Source organism: Oryzias melastigma, linkage group LG1, assembly GCF_002922805.2.
Source record: "Oryzias melastigma strain HK-1 linkage group LG1, ASM292280v2, whole genome shotgun sequence".
Lineage (NCBI taxonomy): Eukaryota > Metazoa > Chordata > Actinopteri > Beloniformes > Adrianichthyidae > Oryzias > Oryzias melastigma.
Window position 1 is genome coordinate 26,943,443 of NC_050512.1, and position 22,815 is coordinate 26,966,257.

The following is a 22,815-nucleotide window of genomic DNA, read 5'->3' on the forward strand; positions in this document are numbered from 1 at the left end:
TTTTTTTTTTTTTTTTTTTTTTTTTTACACTAAATGCGTGTCATCATTACCTGTCTATGCTCTCTAAATTCTCTGAAACAAACATAAGAAGATTCATTAGTGAGTCAACAGGCATTACTGACTTTCAGTGTCTCCTGGCACTCCAGGAGGCAACTAATTTCTTAAGACCCTTGGGCTCATACTGGAAATAGCCCCCACAAGGTTTCCAATGGCTGTTTGATCTCCAGACTCTTGGCATGTTGGTGTCCTTGGGCAAGACTTTGAATCCCACATTGCCTCTGCTCAGTTCATCGGTTTTTGAAGGCATGGATGATTTATACCCACAAAATGGCCTTGGATTTGAAGGTGTCTTTGTTGACTGGACACACCTTGGAAAGGTCAAAATGGTCTTCACGTGATGCATAATTTATTATAATGGATTGGTAAAATCACTTCAGCCTTTTTCAACAGGACTGTTTCTGATGTAAAAAAAACAAAAAACAAAAACCACCCAAATATGTAAAGACTTATGTCAATGAAATTCTAGAATAAAACATGGCAAGTGTTGTGTTGCATTCACACCAAATGAGATTCCCACATCAAGTTCGCCTCAGCCACTTCTATTTGGACCCCAGACAAATTTGCTGCTCGAGCTCAATGCTTATCTAAAAATAAGTTCATAAACTTGATGCCCCAGACGCGTGTTAAGGTGCATTCACACCAAACGCGATTCACGCGACAAATTCGCATGCCCCGCCCCTCTTTCGTCGCACAGTGACTTCGCTGCTTGTAGCCTGTCAAAAAATGTTTTACTGAGCTTGATGCATAGACTGTATATAAAATAACTGGACGAAGCAAGCCCCCCTACTTCCATGTTCCATATAGGAAGTACCACTGGGTTGCAAAAAGGCCAAAGTCCCATTGACTTACATTGAGAAACAGACAGTTATTTCTCAGTCATTTTATATGTCAGAATAATCATTCTTCCTCTGCTGCTTTCTGCTTAACTTCTTTTTTCTAATCCTAATTTTTTTTTAAAGATTTTTTTCCATTATCACAAGTTATTAGAGTTATAAATTGACCAATCAGATGGCTCAATAAGCGTTTGTGGGTCTGACGTCGACCGTCTGGGGGGTTTGAGTGACAGGTGACGGGTAGCCAATGGGAGCAGACTTCATCAATGGCTCCGTCAAAAGACCTTTAACACCTACTTTACAATTCAACAATGTACCTACCAGTCATTGTTCTACTGTTGTTTTCCTCAATGGAATGTACCGATGCAGCAGTTTTAGATGAGGATTTACTCTGGAGAAATAGATTTCACTCGGAGGTTATGTGATTTGGACTTTATTGTTTGTTTAATGTTTGTTTTTCTTTATTTCACTGTTTTGATTGTAGCTTATGTAATCTAAGTTGCATATATGCGCATAAAATCACCAACCAAAGATTTATTTTCGCCGAACTTTAGAGCTTCAGCCTGAATTAGACGCAGCCGTCCGAGCGCCAGAGAAACATTAAAGGACCTGATGGTATTTTCAAACAGAAAGAAGATCCAGCTGTTCACTTGTTAGGATGGTTATTTATTTTAAATACCGCTGAAAGCACTTCTCACGTGCATCTGATCAGACTAACGTGGCCGCATGTAAAGAGACGAGTTGCGGCGCGGGCGCGAGGGGGACACGCGCCGGTCTGCAGCAGCGTCACCCAAATGCTCCTTTTATCTCGACAAAAAGGAATAAATGTAAGTAAATCCAAAAGGACCGCTGACAGAATCAAACGTTGAGATGGTTCTTCCTCAAAGGCTTCAACAGTGACTTGTACAATCAGCCCAGTCTCGTATAATATACGCCAAAACCGGTTTTTGCGTGCATATAATACGCGCGGTCCTAAACGTGTTAAAATGTGTTTTCCACGTTTGACACGTCCCCTGGTGGAGGCCTGAGCATCACAGACAGCCCCGCAAACGAACAATTTGCTTTTCTAATCCTAACCATAACCGTAATCCTAACCTTAACCGGGAACAACGTCATTAAGAAAAGAGCCGGAGGATTTCTGACCACGTGATCAAAACGAAACCTAAAAAGCCATTCTCCCGAGCCGCCGTTATTGAAGGTGTTTAATCCGTGTATCTTTCGTTCATGGATTGTGTTTACATCCGCGGTCTGTCCTATGGTAAAGGCGTGGAAAGAGGCAGACGGTTGCAATAATCTCACTCCTGATTGGCGACAGTACTTCCTGTAGATTCCATGACTCAGCTATGACTCAGACCAATCGCTGAAGATTGTTTGCAAATGGCGGTATCCATTTCAGGAATTGACGGTGAAAGCGGCGGCCTACTTTCGCGAGGAGAGGAAGTAATGCATTTCCAATGGGGGACCTCAGTGCTTGCTTTGTCCATTAATTTTTACAGTCTATGGCTTGATGCCCCAACCACATGTGGGAGGAGCTACCAGATAAAGTTTTTTTAGGATGATCGCTACTGTCGGACCAACGTGCCCGATGCTCAAATCCAGCCGCAGGATCTCCGATTGCATTTATTGACTTAACATTGAAACCTTTATTGCATGAATCGCATTGAGTGTGAACGCAGCAGTAAAAGTTTATCAGCAGTTTAGATGCTGCTAAACCCATTTGACATTTGACTGACCACTAATGATCCATGTTTTGGACTTTGCTCATATCGAAGAATCCACAGCCTCTTTACAAGTGTTCTTCCAGAAACATAAACTGATTAAGGGTCCTTTATCTTTAGAACACCAATGCACTTCCCAGGCTCCTTACCAGTTAATGCCACATCAATCTTATTGATCCTTTTCTAAATTTATCACACGCACACACAAATCCTCCAAAAAACACCCAGCGAGCGTGCTCACACAAGCACAGTAGTCCCTTCTAAACAATTGCAGTTGTAATGGAGGAGGCACACTGATTTAGTCAATGTACCTCTAATTGACTTAAGACATTGATCAGGACAGAGGCCCTATCTCACACATTCACTATATTCTTAACCAAGGGTGTTACTTTAACTCTTAATGATCTCCTTTTTTCTTGGAAAAAACAACTAGACCTTTGACTTAGACTTGTTAATTACAAAAAAAGAAAGAATTTTAGACTAAATTGATTGACGGTAAACAGAATTAAGACAACACAAATACACTGAAAAATATACTACCTCTGAAAACGCAGTGATGGACACTGAGGTCAATCTTTCAAAAGTAGTAAAGAGCACAGGAACCTTGAGAAACACCACACTTTAAACATTCATCAATGCTTAATGAAGACAGAGAAAGTGATTGATTATCTTTTAAAAGCTCCTCCATAGGAAGGTGAGAATGGCCTTTTGTTAAGTAATTACACTGCTCTAAATACGATTTTGGATCAATGAGTTTATATGACTTTGTCAGCCTCAGAATTTGAAACTGATTAAATATGTTTTCTAGTAAATGAATACAAATCATTAATTCTATTACAGACTTCAAATGATATATAATCTTTCTATTATGACAGAAAGTTGGTTAAAAAATGGAAAAGAATACAAGTAAATTGGTTACATGACTGCTCATTTTCTGAGAAAACCAGGCGACCACACAATGGGTTTTTTTCTCTCTTTTCAAGTACATCTCTATTTTGAAGGCACTTAAAGATCTTTTTGCTTGAAGCAAAAGGAAAAAATATATTTTTTTTCCTTTTCAGAGCAAACAATTTTAACTGCCTTTTAACACCTGCTTGGAGAATCTGAAACCAACAACTGACAAAAATAGACGAGGTGGTTATTTTACCTGCATTAGTGCTCCTTCTCAGATCTGCTGTGTGATTGGTGCACTTGTCAGATGTAATAAACTAGCTTAATAATGTCAAAGTAGAGTTATTTTTTCAAAAAATAATGTTTGACACATCTTGAAGCACATTTTGTAATGTCATTTTGTTGTGTTTGAATAGCTTACACAAGCTTGTCCTTGGAAGGAACTAATACATAATCACACTTCTGTATCAGTATTACTTGTTAGAGATGTAAGTAATGACTATACCACAGAAGTTTGATCATTTTTTTCTCAGCAGGTTTGACTAAGAAAAAAAAAAACAATTTCAGAAAAAAAAATCCAACTGTAAGTAGCAATTGGAATCACAAACTGTGAACATGATTAACATAACAGCAGAATTCTCTCTTTTCCTTCACAACACGACCTCATTTTATAGACTAATTTCACATTGCTTTCAAAAATAAAAAAAAAAGCCAAACAGAAATCTTTAAATATTTCTTGATAATTCCCACTCATACTCTCAAAAAAGGTGGTTGCAAAGCCATGGCAAAATGTTGGTGCAATTTTCTTGGTCCTAGCCATACTTAACAGCTGTTCAGCTTTGGTGAATCTTTCATTCCTATCAGGAAGCTTACCAAAACAGTCTTTAGAAAAGGTTCCTTGTTTTGTTGAATTAATTCATACACGATTCAAAGATCCCAAAGATTTTTGCACAAATACAGGAAACTTTGTGGTACGAAAAAACTTGTCCCCCACTTCCTCTGGTTTTAATATCTGACATTGTTACATTTTCAAGCATGTCATAGGTTTTGCCTTTTTTTTTAACACTAAAACATTGCAAATAGCATAGAGTGGGATATTTTTTCAACTCCAGAAAATCTTTCGTCAGTGTTTCAGCATCTGTCAGTCCAAAGCCTTTGTCCCATGCACCCCCCCTGTGACCTGTTTGAGCGCTGAGGGTTTTTGGTTAGTCCAGGACTGTAAATGGTCTTAGGGTCGTAGACCGGTGCAACCGCATCTTAACGGGAGGACAGGTGTGTCTTGCAGTTCCCGTTGTGGCTCATGAACTAACGGTCTTTATGAAAATGAATCATACGATTGTCGTCCGTGTGATTGGGTATTGTCAATTACTTGTTAGGATAGTGTCAGTTATGACTTATGCCGTATGGGTGACGCTGTCGTACTGTGTACTTACTCGACACTCTAGCCCAGGGATAGACAACTCCAGGCCTCGAGGGCTGTATTCCTACATGTTTTCCAACATACACTGCTCTGGCATGCTTTAATTGGTTAAACACACCTGCCAGGTAATCAGTCATGAGTGAGGCTTGGATATCTGGAAATCAAGTAGATAAAGCACCCCTCAAGGCCTGGAGTTGCCTATCGCCGCTCTAGCCATTAGTGAGGTGTGCGCAATGGCAACTTTACTCACCGCGGAAAAATGTTTTATGCACATGAAATGTAAAAGCCTATGAGATGCTTGTAGGACCCCCACACAGGCTACGCTCTGATTGTCTAATTTTCTTATTTTGCAATGGGTGGACAAAAAGCTTGCACCTTTTCCTTGAACAACACCAATGGGCTTTCTGGGCAGGATTCAGGAATTTAAAAAAAAAGGAGAAATGTTTGTCAGAATAATCATTCTTGCTCTGGTGTCTCGTTTTAACATGTTTTAGCTAAGCCTATTTTTTTTCATGATATATTCTCTTTATTGTTAGTCATAAACTTGCCAATTAGATGCCTCAATATGAGCATGTGGTGCCCGCTGGCTCCACTTCAAACGTTTGAAGTGTTTGACAGATCGTCAGACCAATCACGTCTTGCCAACGTTGTTTGGTACCAAAGTGGCAAAATCGTTGGATATCCGTACAGCAGAAAACAGGCGAGTGAACTGACTTCATTTTGTTTTGTAACAGCCTTGTTTTGTCCATCTCTATTCACGTCAATGGTCTTACTTACTTCACCCTTGTTTACCCTTACGTGTTGCATAAGTGTTCACTACAACCTGACACCCGCAGCATACCCATAGAAAAAATGTACATGAACATTTTTGCCTTACAAGCTCATTGGATTGTCTGAGATCCTAAGATTTTCTGCTGGTTACCCACATGCCCAGCACAGCTTTGCCCATTTTCCCCCCACAGACAGCCCAAATCCACCCATATCGATTTAGAAATTTAAGAAGTTGAGGTTTACATATCACTAGAATAGGCACAAACACGAAACTGAAAAAGATCTTGAATCATCTCAAAAGAAACTAGTTTTTCCACATTATTCTAACTTTCATTCATCTGAACAATCTACTGAAGTTAGTTTTTTAAAGAAATTAAAATAGTCTGACTGCAGAGAAGAGATTCTTAGAATGTTGGAATAGTCACATAATGTACCTATTTGGAACATGGAATGACATGTAACATCGACAAAAAGTATAAAGAAATATGGAAGATTGTGTAGTTTTGGCCCCTCTTAGAGACAGGGCACACTGACATCCTGCACAGGCATAATGAAATAAAAAGAAAAAGCCTTTTCTAGCACACATTCACCTGTTGACAGTCTGGCTTTGAGTGACTCCTAGTTTGAACCAACGATGTGTCACACTTCACGGCTGGTGGCCTATTAGCTGCAGCCTGAGGAGCGACCTCCTGCTGGGGCCTCTAGCCAATTAGAGGGCTTGATTTATTACAGCGATAACTTGCACTTCTCGCAATTTTGCACATGTATGCATTTGGTTTACACTGTGGACTCTTACACGTAGTTACATAATGTGAAATCAGTATGCACGTGCAGAGTGCGGCCCATAAACACAGCGGCACATGAACAAATATACACAGGCTAATAAACTCAAAGCCCCCCTATATGAGCCATAATGATCAGCAATTAGAGTCTTTAGGAGGATCGCTCATATGTCATTTTATTCCGCTGTTGCTGTGAAAGCAGCACTAAAGCCTGTCATACATCTTTTCTTATCAATTATATATTATTCATTTGAGTGACATGTTTTCTTAGCTCTGAAAAACTAAGACTGACATCGACTGACAAACTGTAATGATGACGGTTTTCTGATTAGTTGATACTTTTACCTTCAGATGCTCTGACCCCATTTGTTGTGTATTTTTACCCCATTTGGCTTTGGAAACCTCTGTCAGCTAGAAAGTCGATCTTTGGGTTTTCAGCAGGTTCTGACAGCTGGATTTAATGAAGCCACTGTAATTTCAGCCATGTGTGAAATGTGACTCTACACTAAACTGAAAGGACGATAAAAAATGCTGAACATTGTCGATGTTTTATGTGCTTAATAATAATTAATAGCCACATATTAAGTGTTTAGAACGTCAATTTTACTCATAGACGTGGGATAAAATGTTTTAATTTAAAAATAAATACAAAAGTTAACTAGACAAGTTGCGTTACCTGCAATAATGCTACCGTGAAGGTTTTTTGCTGAATGTGGTCGCTGAATTTGCTGAAGGATTTTGTTGAAGAAATCTACTGTAATCACTGAAGGGATTTGCTGAAAATGCTAAAGCTATTTGCATATTGCTAAAGTTGCCAAGGGACTAAAAGTTGAAGTAAATGCACAAATAATTTAAAGGAGTTCTTTAAAAAAATTAAAATGGTTAAAAAATCAGAATTAGCCACAAACTTCAGTTCAGCCAAATTAGCCACACAAAAGATAGCATATTGCTAAAATACTAGCATTGTTCGTAATTAGCTTAAAATCCTCAATATATGCTAAAATAGCTAGCACATTGCTAAGATACTAGCTTAACTTATATTAAGCGTGATAAACCTCAGTATATGCCCAAAACGCTAGCATGTTGCTAAAAATAAGCTAGCTTTACTCAGAATTAGCCCAAATAACCTCCATAGATGCCAAATTAGTCAAAAACCCTAGCATGTTGCTAAAATACTAGCTTAACTCAGAATTAGGAGAGGTTTCAAAGTGCGCAAAAAAATTGATTAATTTTGTGAAAAAAAGGAAAAAAATGTGTAAAATTACAAAAAAAATGCATAGAATTTTGTTAAGTTTCAGTAATTATGATAAATATAACAATACCAAAAGTACAAGCATGCATTTCCTGAACATGCTGAATGAATTTTATTGCAGAAAATCCCATTCATTTCAATGTGGCTGAAAAATCGCACATTTGAGTAATATCTTAAAATTCGTAAAATTTACAAAAGCTAAAAATAAAGCCATAATGTCCTAAATGAGTGGAACATTTTGATATCAATATTGCAGAAATTGCTGAAGGTGTGATTGAGTTTTTACGTGCCAAAAAGCGTACAGAGGAAAAGCAAATAATACGATAGATGAACAGAATCACTATAGTGTGAATGCTTTGCAGAATACACACATATAAAAAAGTAAATATCCAGGGTCTTTCTATTGTAAGAAGTTAATATGGCAGTCATTTTTCAGTTTGTGAGATTTAAATTATTTTAATTATTTCCTTGTGTGATACCAACTGGAAAAGAACTAAACCAAAATGTTTCTTTGGCAGGTTGCCTTAAAAAAGCAACTTAATGAGCGGATTAAACTGTTATAGAATGTGTTCTTTTTCAAAAGAAAAAACAAGTTAAATCAAGGATAAAAAGCTGCAAATGACATTATCAAAGAAGAATTTGATCATCAGCAATAGCTGCTGGTGTCCAATCCACTCCTCAGGGAAGTGGTTTATTTGATTGATGCTCGCCAAAATTGGCCTTATTTCTTGCAGCATTGAATCCAATCAGCACAAACATATTTATATGCTCTGAAAGAGCCCACATACTGCTAAAAAATTCACCCGGGTCATCAGTGGAATTGATTTACAGCCAAACTTCATACCTGAAAACTTGAAAAAGAGGCAATTACAGTGAAAATAAAATAAAGGTGAAACTGCAATTATGGAAGGTCTGGTTTGTTGCAAACACAAATTGATTGTTTTATGGGAGTTTTTGTTCTGAGGGAGCTCAGATATAACCAGACAATGCCATTTTCTGGCTATTTTACTATTCTATTTCTTTCTTTTATTGTATTTATTTTTAGCTTCTGACATTTTCATGTTGTTGTGAAATTTACGTTTTGTTATTTTCAAAATTTCTTTAAAGCCTGCACTCTAATTTTTGGAGCTAAAGTGTGAGTTGCTAAAATTTGATAAAATGAAGTGAAAATAGGTCAAATAAAATATAGTTTTAAGCCAACATTCTTCACACAAAGAAAATGTTAGGTATGAGTTTTTAAGAAGAAAAGTAAACCACTTTCTTTTGTTCAAATACAGTTTATCCACAATTTTGATCACAATAAGAATTGGCTCATTTGTTAACTTTTAGGCCAGGGCTTAAAATTAACATATTTTAGTAACGTTGTATTATTAGTAGTAATTTTCTTTCCTTTCTTTTTTTTAAGAAGTATTTCTTTGGAACCATATGCTCTCTCATTGCACATAGAAAAAAAAACAACTCATGCACAATTGAAGAACTTCCTGTTATTCACTGATGCAACAGTGCCAACCACTGCACTAAAGTGCTACCCCAAGTTGAAGATGTTTTTTAATAACTAAATTAACTATGTTTTGTCAAAAATATTAAATATGCCCTTTTTTTTTACAAACTCTGAAAGTCCAACAATCAAATATTAATAAAGTACTGTGTTAGAATTCTCTTTTGTGCTTTTTCAAAGCCACACAAGGAACGTAATAGGGATCCCTGCTGTTTATGTGGCCTTGTAGTTCTACAGAAAGTGCCTTCTATCTGTGAAGGGAATGCAGAAAACACATCTAAGGTGTAAGTAATACCACTGATGGATGAAACTGGCTTCACTTGCTCTTCTGTTAAGTTTAACCCAGAAACCCCCTGTCATGTGCAGAAACCCCAAGCTGTGTGCATGTATGTTCAAATCAGCGCTTCCCTGCATGCAGGCCATGCAGAGAAACTCTGGGTGCTCATCCTGCGATTGGTGTTCATCTCTGCGTTTGTGTTTGTGAGCCTTTTTCTAGCTTTTTTAGTTTCAAAGATCTAGGACTCAGTCATTGCTAGGTCTAAAATGAAATGGATATGTGTGCACATTTTCTTGGATGCACACATTCTTAATGTTTAACCAACTTAGAGATATATTATTTAAGAAACAAAGACTTTTCATCAGACACTGAAAAAAGCTCAGAGGCAGAGAGCCAGCTTGTTTGCTATGACAAGCAGAGGATAATGGCCCAAATCTGAGCTCACCTGCGGACAACAGGTGAGGAAGCCACAGCGGTTATCTGGTAACCCATCAGTAAGGTCTGACAAAAACAAAATATTTATCTGTCACTGCTAAGGCTGCTTTTCTGTTTTCATATTATTGCCGTATTGTCCGGAGTATAAGTCGCAAGGAGAAATGTCAAATCAAGGAGAAGAAAACCATGTATAAGTCGCTCTTGAGCACAAGTCGCACTTTTGGGAGAAAAGTCTGACGTTTCAGATCAAATCCTCCAAGCCAGTGTAGCTAAAAATAAATAAACACAAGAATACTAATATTTTGATATGTATAAGAAAAATATAAAAATGTAAAAGGAAACGATCAGATTCTCTTCCATTTTTGTTTTGGACGACACTTCTTCTACCGCTGTCGGTACCAAATACTTATACTCAGATGCATCGCCCTCTAGTGGTTGTTAGAGGAAACAACCGCTAGAGGACAAGCGGTGTTAATTGGGAAAACAACTAATACATTAGCATATTTATGTAAAAAACAAAACAAAAAAACCCCCACAGAAATAAGTCATTCCTGAGTATAAGTCACACCCCTGGCTAAATTATGAAAAAAAAAAAACAATAACTTTTACTTCGGAAAATACGGCATATTTTCTTTGAGTCAATTATCATTGTCAACTAAAATCATGTATTCTCAAAGTATTTTTATTATTTTAATATGTAATTATTTTACAATTACACACAAAGCACTGTGATTCTCTGTAACAATGATGTTAAAGTCCTATTAGTTCTCATACACCTAGGAGTGTGAAATTTGTTTTTCACATTTGACTGATCCCCTGGGGGAGTGGGGAGCTGCAGACACAGCCGCATCCGAGAACCAATTGGTGGTTTAACCCCCCCCAATCCAATCCCTTAATGCTGAATGTCAAGGAGGGAGGCACCGGGTCTCATTTTTAGAATTTTTGGTATGACTTGGCTGGGATTTGAACTTACGACCTTCCTATCTCATGGGAGGACACTCTACCACAAGGCCACGGATTTAGTGAAAATCGCTAACTCTGACTAATACAACCCTACTAAAAGGACTTTCAAAATATATATCAAAATATAATCAGCATTTATTCTTTTAAAATTTTCCAAGAACCTTGTTTGCACAAGAATCTCAGTTCTCAACTCCTACGTTTACACTGAATTGAGAAAATAAAAATCTTGTAGAAAATTGTGATTTGAAGCTCAACTAATTAGAAAAAGAGAACAGTCCAAACAAAGTTTGTGATTAAATATCATCTCACCACATTGTCAGATCCTTCCAAGGAAAAATCAAGACACAGTCAAGTTTTTATGGAGCTTTGACTGTGCAGTATTTAAAACTTTAATCACAAATATATGCTGTCTGTGAGTGAGAAACACACACACCTGTATGGGGATTGCATATAACATCAAGGCCATAGAAGGCTCAGTGAGCCAGTTAAGCGAAAATGTTCACACATTTTTTTTCTATGGGCATGCTGCGGGCAAGCGGTTGGAAAGCCACACCCCTTCCACTGAAAGCAGACTCGTTAAAATGTGTCAATTAAATAGTTTGAACGTTGGAGGTGGCGTCCAGCAGGCATCACATGCTTTTACGGAGGCATCTGATTGGTCAGTTTAGAACTTGAATAACTTACGATAAAATAAATATTTTATGAACAAAGAAAAAAGGCTAGAATGGTTATTCTGACAAATAAATTGACAGAGGGATAGCTGTTTATTTCTCAATAGAGGTCTACGGGATGTTGGGTTTCTGGGGCCAGCAGGTACTTCTACCTTTCAGATCTGTGTCACATAAGGCCAAGGACTGTAGATTACAATACACACCCAGTACACTACAAGCACTGTTATTGTTTGCTAAACATTAGATGACACTATATAACCCAATATGATGTTAAAAGATCAGTATACAAAAAAAGAAACATTTATTTCAATAATAATTCAGGTAAAATATACATCAAAATTAAGAAAAGTTTTAAGGACACACCAGAAACCAATAAAGGAGGGGAACTTTTCTGATTCTGACAGCAATTGTGGAGCTGCTGTGGGACTGTCCACCTGTGAGCCCGTGATTCTCATTTATGGTTTTGATGCTGTCCTATGACAATACCTGCTGCTTGTAGAGACTTTCACTGGGTCTTGGTTTACGTCAGAGGCTGTGAAAGTCTCCAAAAACAGAAAAAAAATTCAAATAAAATATATATAAATATTTGTTTCTTTTCCATTACTGTTAAAGTGCTAGTGTGGGCTTTACAAATCCATTTAAAAGCAAATAGGGGCCTTCATGTCTAAATTTAAAAAGGAATTTTGGGTTTCACATGGGCAAATACGATCTGATTATCCTAGAGTTAACACATACAGGATGTTACAATAAAGGGAAAATGGCGGATTTTTTAAAGATAATTTTGAAATATTTTCCTGCTTTTTTTTCTGTTAGAATCTGAGTGAAACAAAATGTTGTTTTACTAAAAGGAAGCAGAAGAAATTGTGGAGGAGGCAATCTGACAAAAAAAGAGAAATAAATCAGGAAAATAGTGGTCAGACTCAGATGTGAACAATGAAACAACTTCGAACTAACAGGAACTGGATAAAAAAAAAAAAATAACCACAGACACAAGAAACAACTAGAACACCAAAGAATTGTAAGATTTTTTTAAAAACTTTTGTTAAAATATAGTCCTCTTTCAGTGAAAAGTACAACTTAAAGAAGAAACAAGACAGATAAGTAAAGGTGAGAGGAGAAGAAAGGCTTGAAGCTTGACCACACTTTTTATTTCACATAGCTCTGAAAATAACTATATTTCCTCTGTAATGTATATATTGTGTAGTGGTGCACAAATGCGGGTGTGTGCAAATACATTTGTGTATGTGCTTATGGCAATATTATGCAACCTACTGCTGTGATTCTGCATTTTAAAATGATGCACCATCAATAAGTAATGGCAAAAGGAGCAAAGTATATAATGAACACATGAGCAATACGCACACATGCACGCCGTTTCTAAAGCTGTCAGGTTCATAATGGGCAAGGTGCTTGTTAAAACCAGAGATGTTGTTGCCCACCTTGTTAGGAGTGTCCTTGTTTGTGCAGATTCATGCCAAGATAATTTTAGTTCCCATAACAAGAGGTGACAGTCTATGAGTGCAGGAAGACACAAAAAAGAAAAATAAAGGGAGAGAGATTTAACAATGCTGATCACAAATTTTACACACTAGTGTTGAAACCATTTCTCTCAAAGGCTTTTCCTTTTCTCCTCTTCCTGATTTTGTTGGACAAAAAAAGAAACATACGTTATAGGGATGTGCTGTATTCTCATCACAATGTTGGTCGTCTTGGCTGTTCTTTTTAGGAGTCGACACAAAGAACCATCCATTCCCATCTAGTTTTAACTTCTGTGACCTCATCACTCACATCATCCAAAAACCTCTTTTTTTGGCCTTCCTCTGCATCCTTTTACCAACACTATCATTGATTTTCCTCTCAAGGTGTCCAAACATCTCAAGCTTCCCTGCATTTGTCTCCAAAACATCTACCATACGCTGTTCCTCTGATGGATTCATTCCTGGTTATCTTCATCCTGCTCAACATCTTCATCTCTGCCTTCTGTCTCTGCATCAGAGTCTCTAAACCAAAACCCTGTCTGTTTCACCATATAGAGAACTGGACTGAGTAACCCCTCCCCCCTCACGTTTCAAATAGGAAGTACCCTCTGATCCCTCAAAAGGTCAAAACCCCATAGATCTATATTGAGAAATAAACAGGCATTTTATGTCAGAATAACCATTCTTGCCCTGCTACATCTTTTTAATATCTTCTTGCTAATCAAAGGTTTTTTTTCACGATATTGTTGCTTTACCGCAAGATATTTAAATTCTAAACTGACCATTTATTCTCCTTCTCCCTTTTCTCCATTTGAAGGGGCAGTTTTAGTGGATGCGCTCTGAAGAACAGACGTCTACATTTAAATGTAAGTAATTACTTTTTGTTGTAGCGTGACCTTTTTAAAGTTATAAAATGTTGTTATGTATACTCAAGCCCTGGAAGCTCTGTGTTAAAGCCAGCAGACCGGCGATTATTGGTATCCAAAATATGAGACACTATTTTTTTCCATAACTCTCTGTTTGGAGGGCTAAATGAAGGGGAAGGGAGAAGGGAAGAATTGTGCCTTACATCCACAGATTCTCCTGAGTTTGCTGTCAATAGAAGGGGTGTGGCCTTCTGACATGCTCACAACTGATTGGAGAGAGTGGTTGCCATAGAAATATAGATTAACATTGACACAAACCAATCCGACTTACTGAGGACATCTGGTTCAAATAAGGTGACGGACATGTAGGAAAAAAAAATGCAACTGAATCGACTTCATTTGGTTGGAACCGGATGGGTGACATCCCACTCGCTCTGTCCAGCTCTCTATATACAGTCAATGTTCACCCCAGTTTTTTTATTTATTTATTTATTTTACATTTCCTTTCAGTTTTGCTGATATTACCATCACATTGCCGGTTTTGGCCAATATTAGTTGTAACATCTAACATCTTTACTGTGACTGTAAAGAAGGGAAATACCATTTCCTATCACTGCTTCCCTTTAAATTGCTTAAATTTCACATTTTCCAAAAACTATTAAAGCAAACTTCTAATAAGTGACTCTAAAATGTGTGATACTAAGAGTTTTTCATCTTTAGCAAATGTCTCTAAAACAGGAAATGGCTACTATTTGTTTTAAGATCATTGGTGCAGAGATCTACATCACAAAACATAAGGATAGAAGTTTCCAAACCTAAACAAAGCAGACGAACTTGCATACTTTCACTCACAGGATAGTCTAGTTGATTTTATGCTAAAGGATGCATAGTTCTGCAGTCATAATGACATGTTTCTCCCTTTATCAAACATGATGAAAGATGTTCAAACATGAAACAAAAATCATACTTTCTTCAGCAAAAGAACACATTTCTGAAAAAAAAAAAATGTTACTGGATTAGACAAGATTTCCCAGGTGCTGCTAATGAAGTGGCTGGTGAGTGTGTATCCATTGAATAATGAATATGCTGTAATTAAAGTTTACTCAGAAGTGCTCCTCTTTTTATGAGCATTAATATGCACCACCTGTGTCAGACTAACCAACAGCCTGTTCCTGCAGCCAAAGCTGAATTTAAGACTAATGGGGCAACATGTATTTTGGGGTTGAGAGAAGAGCAAGGGCAACCTTCAGTCAAACAAAGTGTTTACTCATTTATTTAGGCTTCAAAACATTCAAATTTACTCTAGAGAAAATGTATTAATGAATGACGACCTGCCAAGTCTTTGGAAAACAGAGAAACGTGCAACAGAAAAGACTGGGTCAGGATTTGAACCTGGGCCTTCTCATTGTAAAACAAGAGTGCTAACAAATACACCGCCATACAGCCCTGTTTTAAAATGAATGCATATAAAAAAAGTTATGATAGAAGCCTCTCAATGCAGTACAGTAATAGCTGGCAGCAATATTTGTCCTAATATTTAAACTATCGTCATACACCTACACATAGAAATGTAAAGCCTGGCTATCATCACTGAATATTTCCAGCTCAAACTTGACCTCAAAACTGACTGTGGAAGTAGAAATTAAAAAATTATATAAAAAAAAAAAGAAAAAAAAATCAATGAAAGTTGATTTGGTACATAAACATTAAATCATCCATTTCTTTGTTTTTCTTTTCTCTGCGATTCTCATTATTGCCAAGTGTCCACATCATGGAGGAAAAATTGTGTCTCAAATTCCATTAATCTTTCTCTTTGGAAAATAAAACAAAAAACATGTTGAGTGCTGAAAGGAAAAACTGTGTAATTTAAGAACAGAAACACTCATCCTGGGACAAATATGACAAAGTGCTTCCATTGTTTTTTGTCTTCCATCACAGTTTTATGCATCAAGTTGACATGAGAAAAACTAATATTTCACTCTGTAAATTATTGTCCATCTTTTCATTTTCTTCCACTTATCTGGAGATGGGTCTGAGCTCTACAAATTTACCACTGGACTCAAACCACTTGTGGTTTGAGGTGTCTCAGACAAAAGAGATGCTCTAGACACCTTTACTGGCTTCTCTAGATGTGAGGGGCAACAGTCCTACTCCAAGTTCCTCGTGTTATATCTAAGGGAGCGCTCAGCCACCCAGTAGAGGAAACTCATTTTAGCTGCTTGCATCCAAGAGATTATCCCATTGCTCATGACTCAGAGCTCATGACCACAGATGAAGGTAGGAACGTAGACTGATCAGTAAATCGAGAGCTTTGCCTTTCGGCTCAGCTTCTCTTCCCTTCAGCAAATCAATAGAAATACTAAAAGTTGTGGGTTTTGACTCATTTGACCCAAAAACAAGCTGATATGAGTCATAATCCTTTATCCAATAACAGCTGTTATCCTACAGTGACGATGGATTAACACATGTAGATTTTCCCTGAAGAGCCGATACTTCTCGGCATGGATCCATCTTTATCTGATGTTTCATAGGTTTACATCTGCAAATGTGTGAACAAAACGCAGGAGATGGAGGTCACACAAAACCCCTATGTAGCTGTACAAGCATGGCAAAGCAACTGGTGGTTCATTTCTGAAGAACAGTGTGGTGTTTATTCTCACAAAGGGATCAGTTCCTAGTAGTGATGGGCCATCAGGATCTGTAAAGCCTTTTTTCAATCTAAGCATTATCTGGAAATAAAAACATTTAATTTACATTTTTTTTCTTCAAAAGAGACATTTTATTACATCACTGTGAGGACTTTCCACATGGGAGTCAGGTTTGCTGCTTCTCTTTTTCAAGTCATATGTGGAAGAATTTGCTCTAAAGGGTTCCAAGTTTGTTTTTTTTTCAGAGTGACAAGTGTTTTCATTTGTTTAAGCATCATTCTGTAAGGATATTTGAGCTGTTCTTGTACACAAGAAGAATGAAGTCAATAAAGGCCAGAGACGAGATCTAAAAGAATAGCACTTGGAGATGAAGACACAACAGCCAGGACACTTTTTTCAGAGAAGTGGAAGCTGTATATAGGAATAATGGTCAACCAATGTATTGATATTTATGGGATGGTATTAAGCAATATCAATATGAACATCTGTATCAATATTTGAATCAATTTGTCCATTCCAAGAGGTGCAAAACGCTAAGCTGAACCTACAATAATTGGTACCCCTTGGCTTGTTTACAGCCAGACAGACTGATCATTAGATTGTACTCAGTTCTTTAAAGTTAAAACCCGGTCTAAGATTTTATGATTATCGGATTTCCTTAGGGACTGCCTGGTGGAATAGGAATATGCTGCTCCTGAAAAATTGTCCCAACCAAAACACTTTGGAAGCCTGTAGGCTTTTACAAAGCTGTTTTTTTAATCTTTTTTTTTTTTTTTTTTTTTTTTTATTCCTTACAATTTTTCTGAACAAAATTGATCCTTAAGATTAAGGGAAGCTCTTGTTACCAGGAAATCAATTTAATTACTAAATCAGTAAAACAGTTTGTATTTAAGTTGAATTTATATTCGCTGATGATCCGTATCATCGCGGATGATCCATATCTGGTAAGCCTGTCAGTGAGATGGGAGTTTTGGTAGCAGTCATTTTTTTTCGGTTTATTTCACTAACAAACAGGTTTGGAGCCCAGATTGAGAAATTACAACAAGACAGAGAACATTTTTTAAGAACTCTGCTTCATTTTGAATATGTTTTTGCAGCTATCCCAGCTGTACCAATGTTTATAATTACTCTATCCAACTCTTAATGATCACTCATGTTTGATGAAAGTATCATACACTTCTGATAAAACTGTCATATGTGACAAGCGCATATGGTGGTTATAACAGCAGCATATAATCCTTAAAAATTATGGCTGATTTTTTTATTTTTTTTTTATTTTATGTCATAAATTGTCATTTTTATTTAAACTTTGTAAAATGGAGGACACTTGGCAAAAATGATGAACTGATGTGGAGGACAATCATTGTATTACCAAGGTTTCCTTGTGTTGTGCATCTTTTATCGGCACACTTGGTTAAACACCCGTCTATTTGGAGTGCTTGGCAATCGTCGTGTTTCCAATATCATAATGTTGCATTCTTTGCTGTAAAGTGTCTGCAGATAAAAGGCTTTTTTTGATCAAAGTCATGCTGTGCCTGTGAAGTAGGCTAGTTAGCAGTTAGCCAACATACTAGCTCAGTATGTTCCCAGTTACTCTAACCTTCTATCTCAGTGTCTTTTCCACCACCTTGACTGTGCTAATTGGGACAAACCCCCTGTAGTGTGACCCTCAAGGGGAGCCATACTGGATGTTTGCGTGAAAATTTGTGTGAATGTGTTTGAGCGAGGCACACATCATGAGCTGCTATGGAGGAAAACAGTTTATTGAGGATTTTTTAAAGTGTAAATGCTCATATTCAAATGTTTCTATTTAAAACATCATCTGTTATCTTGCTTTGTTTCTCCATAAAATATAACAGACAATATCAAACTTTAAAGTCTGACATTTTCCAGCTTTTGTGGAAAGAAAATGCTTGTTCTGAATTTCCCTTCAAGAAAAACTTTATTTTTTTAAAATCTACAAACCCATGAACTGATGCGATTTATGTTTGTGTTTGCATTAGTGGCAGTCCACCCTTTTTTTTCCTCGTTGTTGCATCTTGGAACTAGTTTCTTCACACCAGGCATCATGCTGGGTATCAGACCAGCACCCACTGCTAGAACCTTTGTAATAGCAGTTGGTGGCTTCTATTGTACATGTGGGGCAATTAATGGGAATATTTTAATTTTATTGACCTGTAATCAAGTTTTACAGCATAAATATGTTGCAGACTTATGTTAACCTTTTTAACCCAGACCTATTTTCTTTAAAAAATATATTTTATATAGAATAAAAAAAAAAGGGACCACAGAACACTCTTCTAAAAATGTGTTTTGTTACAATGATGGGTTTATATGGGTTAAAATGTTTGAGTCCTTTTTTTAAACTTTGATGCAAGTAAGACCAAAGTAGTCCACCCAAAATGAGGGGTCATTTGTTACCATGTTGGCATACGGACCTCAGTGCAGCTCACTATAGTGTAAACACACAAAAAATGTAACAGAGGGTGAAGTACGGTACTTCATTGACTTTGCTTGAAGCTGTTTTTCACACTACAGTTGACTTGATTGATATTAGTTATTACTGTTTTTTTTTTAAATTAAAATCATATTTATTTGTAAAAACAAACCAACTAAAGGTGCAAGTTTTTGCAGTATTCTTCGCTTATTCAAGATTAATCTGTTGAACTTTAGGCTTAAAATCCTATTCCAATCATTTTAATCTTTAGTAAAAGCGTACTGTTTTTTTATTTATCTATTTTTTTATAAATATGCTGTTTTTAGCCAGAATAATAAAAAAAATAATAATATAGAGTATATCTATAAATAGAAAGGTAATGTTGAAGGACTTCAATGCCAATATTTCCCAACTAATCTGAAGAAAAAAAGTTTGTTCATTGTTTAAAAATAGAAGTAGAAATCCTTTGGGAAAAACAATAATTGAATGGCCTGATAAACGTCCTCATCTTGACTTCATGTGACTCGAGGTAAAAGCATAAAGAATAACAATGGAAACATTTACTCTGTTTTGTTTACTATAAAGGATTATTATCCTACATTTACTTCCTTGATGCAGTACAATGTGACAATGTTTTCTGAAACTATTCATTGGCTAAAAATGTCAAACTCTGCAGCCTAGTAAATTTGCTTTTAGTCTTGAAGAATATAACATTTTTAGGTATTGAGTTCTCAGAAGGTGTTGGATCTTACAACGATTGCCTCCAGGGAGCTTTTTTAAGTCCATCTAAATCATTTCTTAGGAGTTTCAGTTTAATTCAAAATCATACTTTCGTTCATAGCTCTGGATTTGAATAATACCGTTGTTCATTTCCATCCATGCCTTGCTCACTGAACAAAAGATAGCTTCGCTCCCTAAAGAGAGAAAAAAATTGGTTAGGGAGTTATTAAAGGGCAGTGTAACTTTCCTCAGTGGTCAGATTGTGGATTGGAGCGTTTGATGGGTAAATTGGGAACTGTGGGGGCCAGAGACTCACAGCCTTGAGTCTCAGTGCCACGTCAACACTGAACAATCTGTAATTGGCACCAAATCGCGACAACCGACTGTCACCCATAAGGCGAGATAAGAAAAAAAAAAAAAGAGAGAGGAACAAAGGAGCCAAAAAATTACAAGATGGCAGAGCAGTCATGGATTAACTACTGTATCTATGCTTCTTTTTCCTCTTGGAAATGTTCGTGTTTAACATAGAAGTACAAAAGGGTGAAAGGGAGCGCTCTCCAGAATACTTTGTCAAATGATAAAGAAAGGCAGAATTAAATGGTGCTTTTTCTTTTTTTTTTTTTTCCAACTCCAGTTTTTATTTAGTTTTAACTTAACATTGCAAAGTAACGTATACAAAATAAATTTTACAGGTCAGGTTCCTGAAACAAAGCAAAAAAAAGGCAGAACAAAATAAAAAAGAACAAAACAAGACAGGGTGCTATTATAAATCAGATTATTATATAAAAACAAACAAGTAAAGTTATTCATTTCCTTGGCATGGTCAGTACTGGGCCGAACAGTCAAAATCAAGACCTACATTTGATTCTGAAGGAAGTTTTATTTTGTAAAACTACATGATTCTCCCAACCACATCTGACTCAAGTCGCTTGGTTATGTGTCAAAAACCATCCGCTACTTTCTTCAAGCGGCTCCGCCGATCGCCAAGTTGAAACCCCCAAGTAAGTTAAGTTAATAAAATGAAACGTATTTGGAAATTTTCCTTTTGGGGAAAAAAAATCTTCATTTAACAGACAAAAGCAGGAGTCTTTACACAAAATACTGATTCATTGCGACAGCTGTCCTCACTGACCATGATGGTACTGCGTAATATTCATCAACCGGCTGTCTAATGTGACAAAAATGCTGCTAATAAAGTTACTCAAACGGTGGATTCGTGTTTACTATTTGTTAGGTTTAAACAACCTGAGACATTTCTCTGCCACTGCAAGAAAACAGTCTCCACTCCGGTCTGAAGCGCGCTGTCTCGGCCTTTTCCTTTTATTCTGTTCGGGGCGTTCCCGAGTTCCATTTAGAGCTGTAGGTCTGAAGGTGAAAGAACAGCTATAGACTGGTTTTGACCAACACTAAAGTCACAGTTCAGCCCAGTGAGATTGGAGTCGGTTTCTTCAAGTATCTGCATCATATCAGCTCCTCCCAGCCTTCGACTCGGCTCCAGTGTCTTGATACGGAGCTGTACACGATGCCAAGCAAGAAGATGAAAGAAAAATATGTTTAAATCACTCAAAGCAAATATCTGATAAATGTATGTATAACCCTGTCACTATTATGCTTGAAAAATACAAGTTTAGGGATTGTTTTTTTTTTTTTTTGTCACAACTTGGAAGTTGGAAATGGATGAAGAGAATGAATAAAATTTACTCTCAAAAGTTGAGGCCTCATAGGCTTACTCCGTGAACATTTTGTCTGACAGTAAACCGTTCTGCGGCCTGAAAAAGGTCGGTTACCACATCTATAGAGCAACTTCGTGGCAACATGGAAATTGTGCCCCTTTTGTCAGGTTTGTGCTGAAACAGTGTGTCATTTGTGTGTACTGTCATGTTTGTGTGTACAGCTCGTCATATTTGACACTCTTAGATTTCTGCCATCACCTCAGCTGTAGGTTCTGCCTCTGACAGATAGCTGTGGTCAATTCTCAGGTTCAGGCACGGATTCTTGTTTTTGTTTTTTTATCGTTTTTGTGTTCTTTTTTTCTTCATAAACCTTTTTGTGTTGTTCAGTCTCACCTTTTCTGGTGGCTTTGCTCTGATTTCATAGCCCTGCACCTGAGAGACAATCAGCTCCTGTGTCTTTGTTGAACCTTCTCCATTGGGTAGACTGAGATTTGAGCCTTTAAATGTTTGTTTAGCCGTCTGTAGTGCCTCAGGTGAGCAAAGTTTGTGGTGCCCCTTCTTCCTTCACTGCAGCTTTTTGTTTCTTTGTTTCTCTTGCTTGGCGCTGTCCATGTTGACCTGAACTTTGTTTCTAGCCCTCTTTCCACCTGAAAACTTATTTTAAGTTTAAGTAAAGCTGTTTATCTTGCTATTAATCACCACAAGGCTAACAGTTGTATTCCATCCATAACACCTTATTACTTATTAGTTCAAATATGCCAGAAAAAGATATAGTCAAGTAAAAAAAAAGTTAATATTTTATGTTTTAATGAACATTAAAGCATTTAATATTTTTTTTTACGTTTGCAATTATGCATTTTTTTAATATTTAACTTTTTTTCTAAGGGCCGTTTTTACTGGTTAACTTAGTTTAGTTTAGCAACTGTTTATATTTTATGACTGACTTTATTTCTTTGTACAGTTAGCGGGAATCCCACTGAGAAGATTACATCAGGATATCGGGCTATATGAATAAAACTGAATTGAATTTGTAATAACGGGGCAGACTTACCATTAGGCAAAGGCAATTATTATAAATATTATTATATTATTACAAATATATTTTATTTTTCTTACCATTTGGATCTTTCTTACGTTTCTTTATTCAAATATGTTTGTTTATTCAGTAAAACTTCACTTATTAAAGATAAGACAGCCTGTCATTTGTTTCTGGGAGTGATTTAAATTAATTAGTAAATTTAATGTTTTTCCAGTTAAAAATAATATTTATTAAAAACATGTCTCTAACAATAAAATGTGATTTAAGGTTTTATCAGTTTTATCATCAAAACATTTGGATTCCTGGGATTGATGCTGTCTAAAAGTGGAACAGTAACAAACGTATTTGATGTTTCATCCTCAGTAAAAATGAAAAAAAAAAAA

General features: G+C 36.7%; 1 protein-coding gene across 2 annotated transcripts in view; it reads left to right on the forward strand.

Annotated features, from left to right (window-relative positions):
• Positions 1-22,815, forward strand: part of LOC112157392 (teneurin-3) — an 800,843-nt gene that overhangs the window by 211,625 nt on the left and 566,403 nt on the right. For both annotated transcript variants that reach the window (XM_036213709.1, XM_024290091.2), the window contains one exon: positions 13,867-13,915. The gene's annotated coding sequence lies outside the window, so the exon portion shown is untranslated. The remainder of the gene's footprint in view (positions 1-13,866; positions 13,916-22,815) is intronic.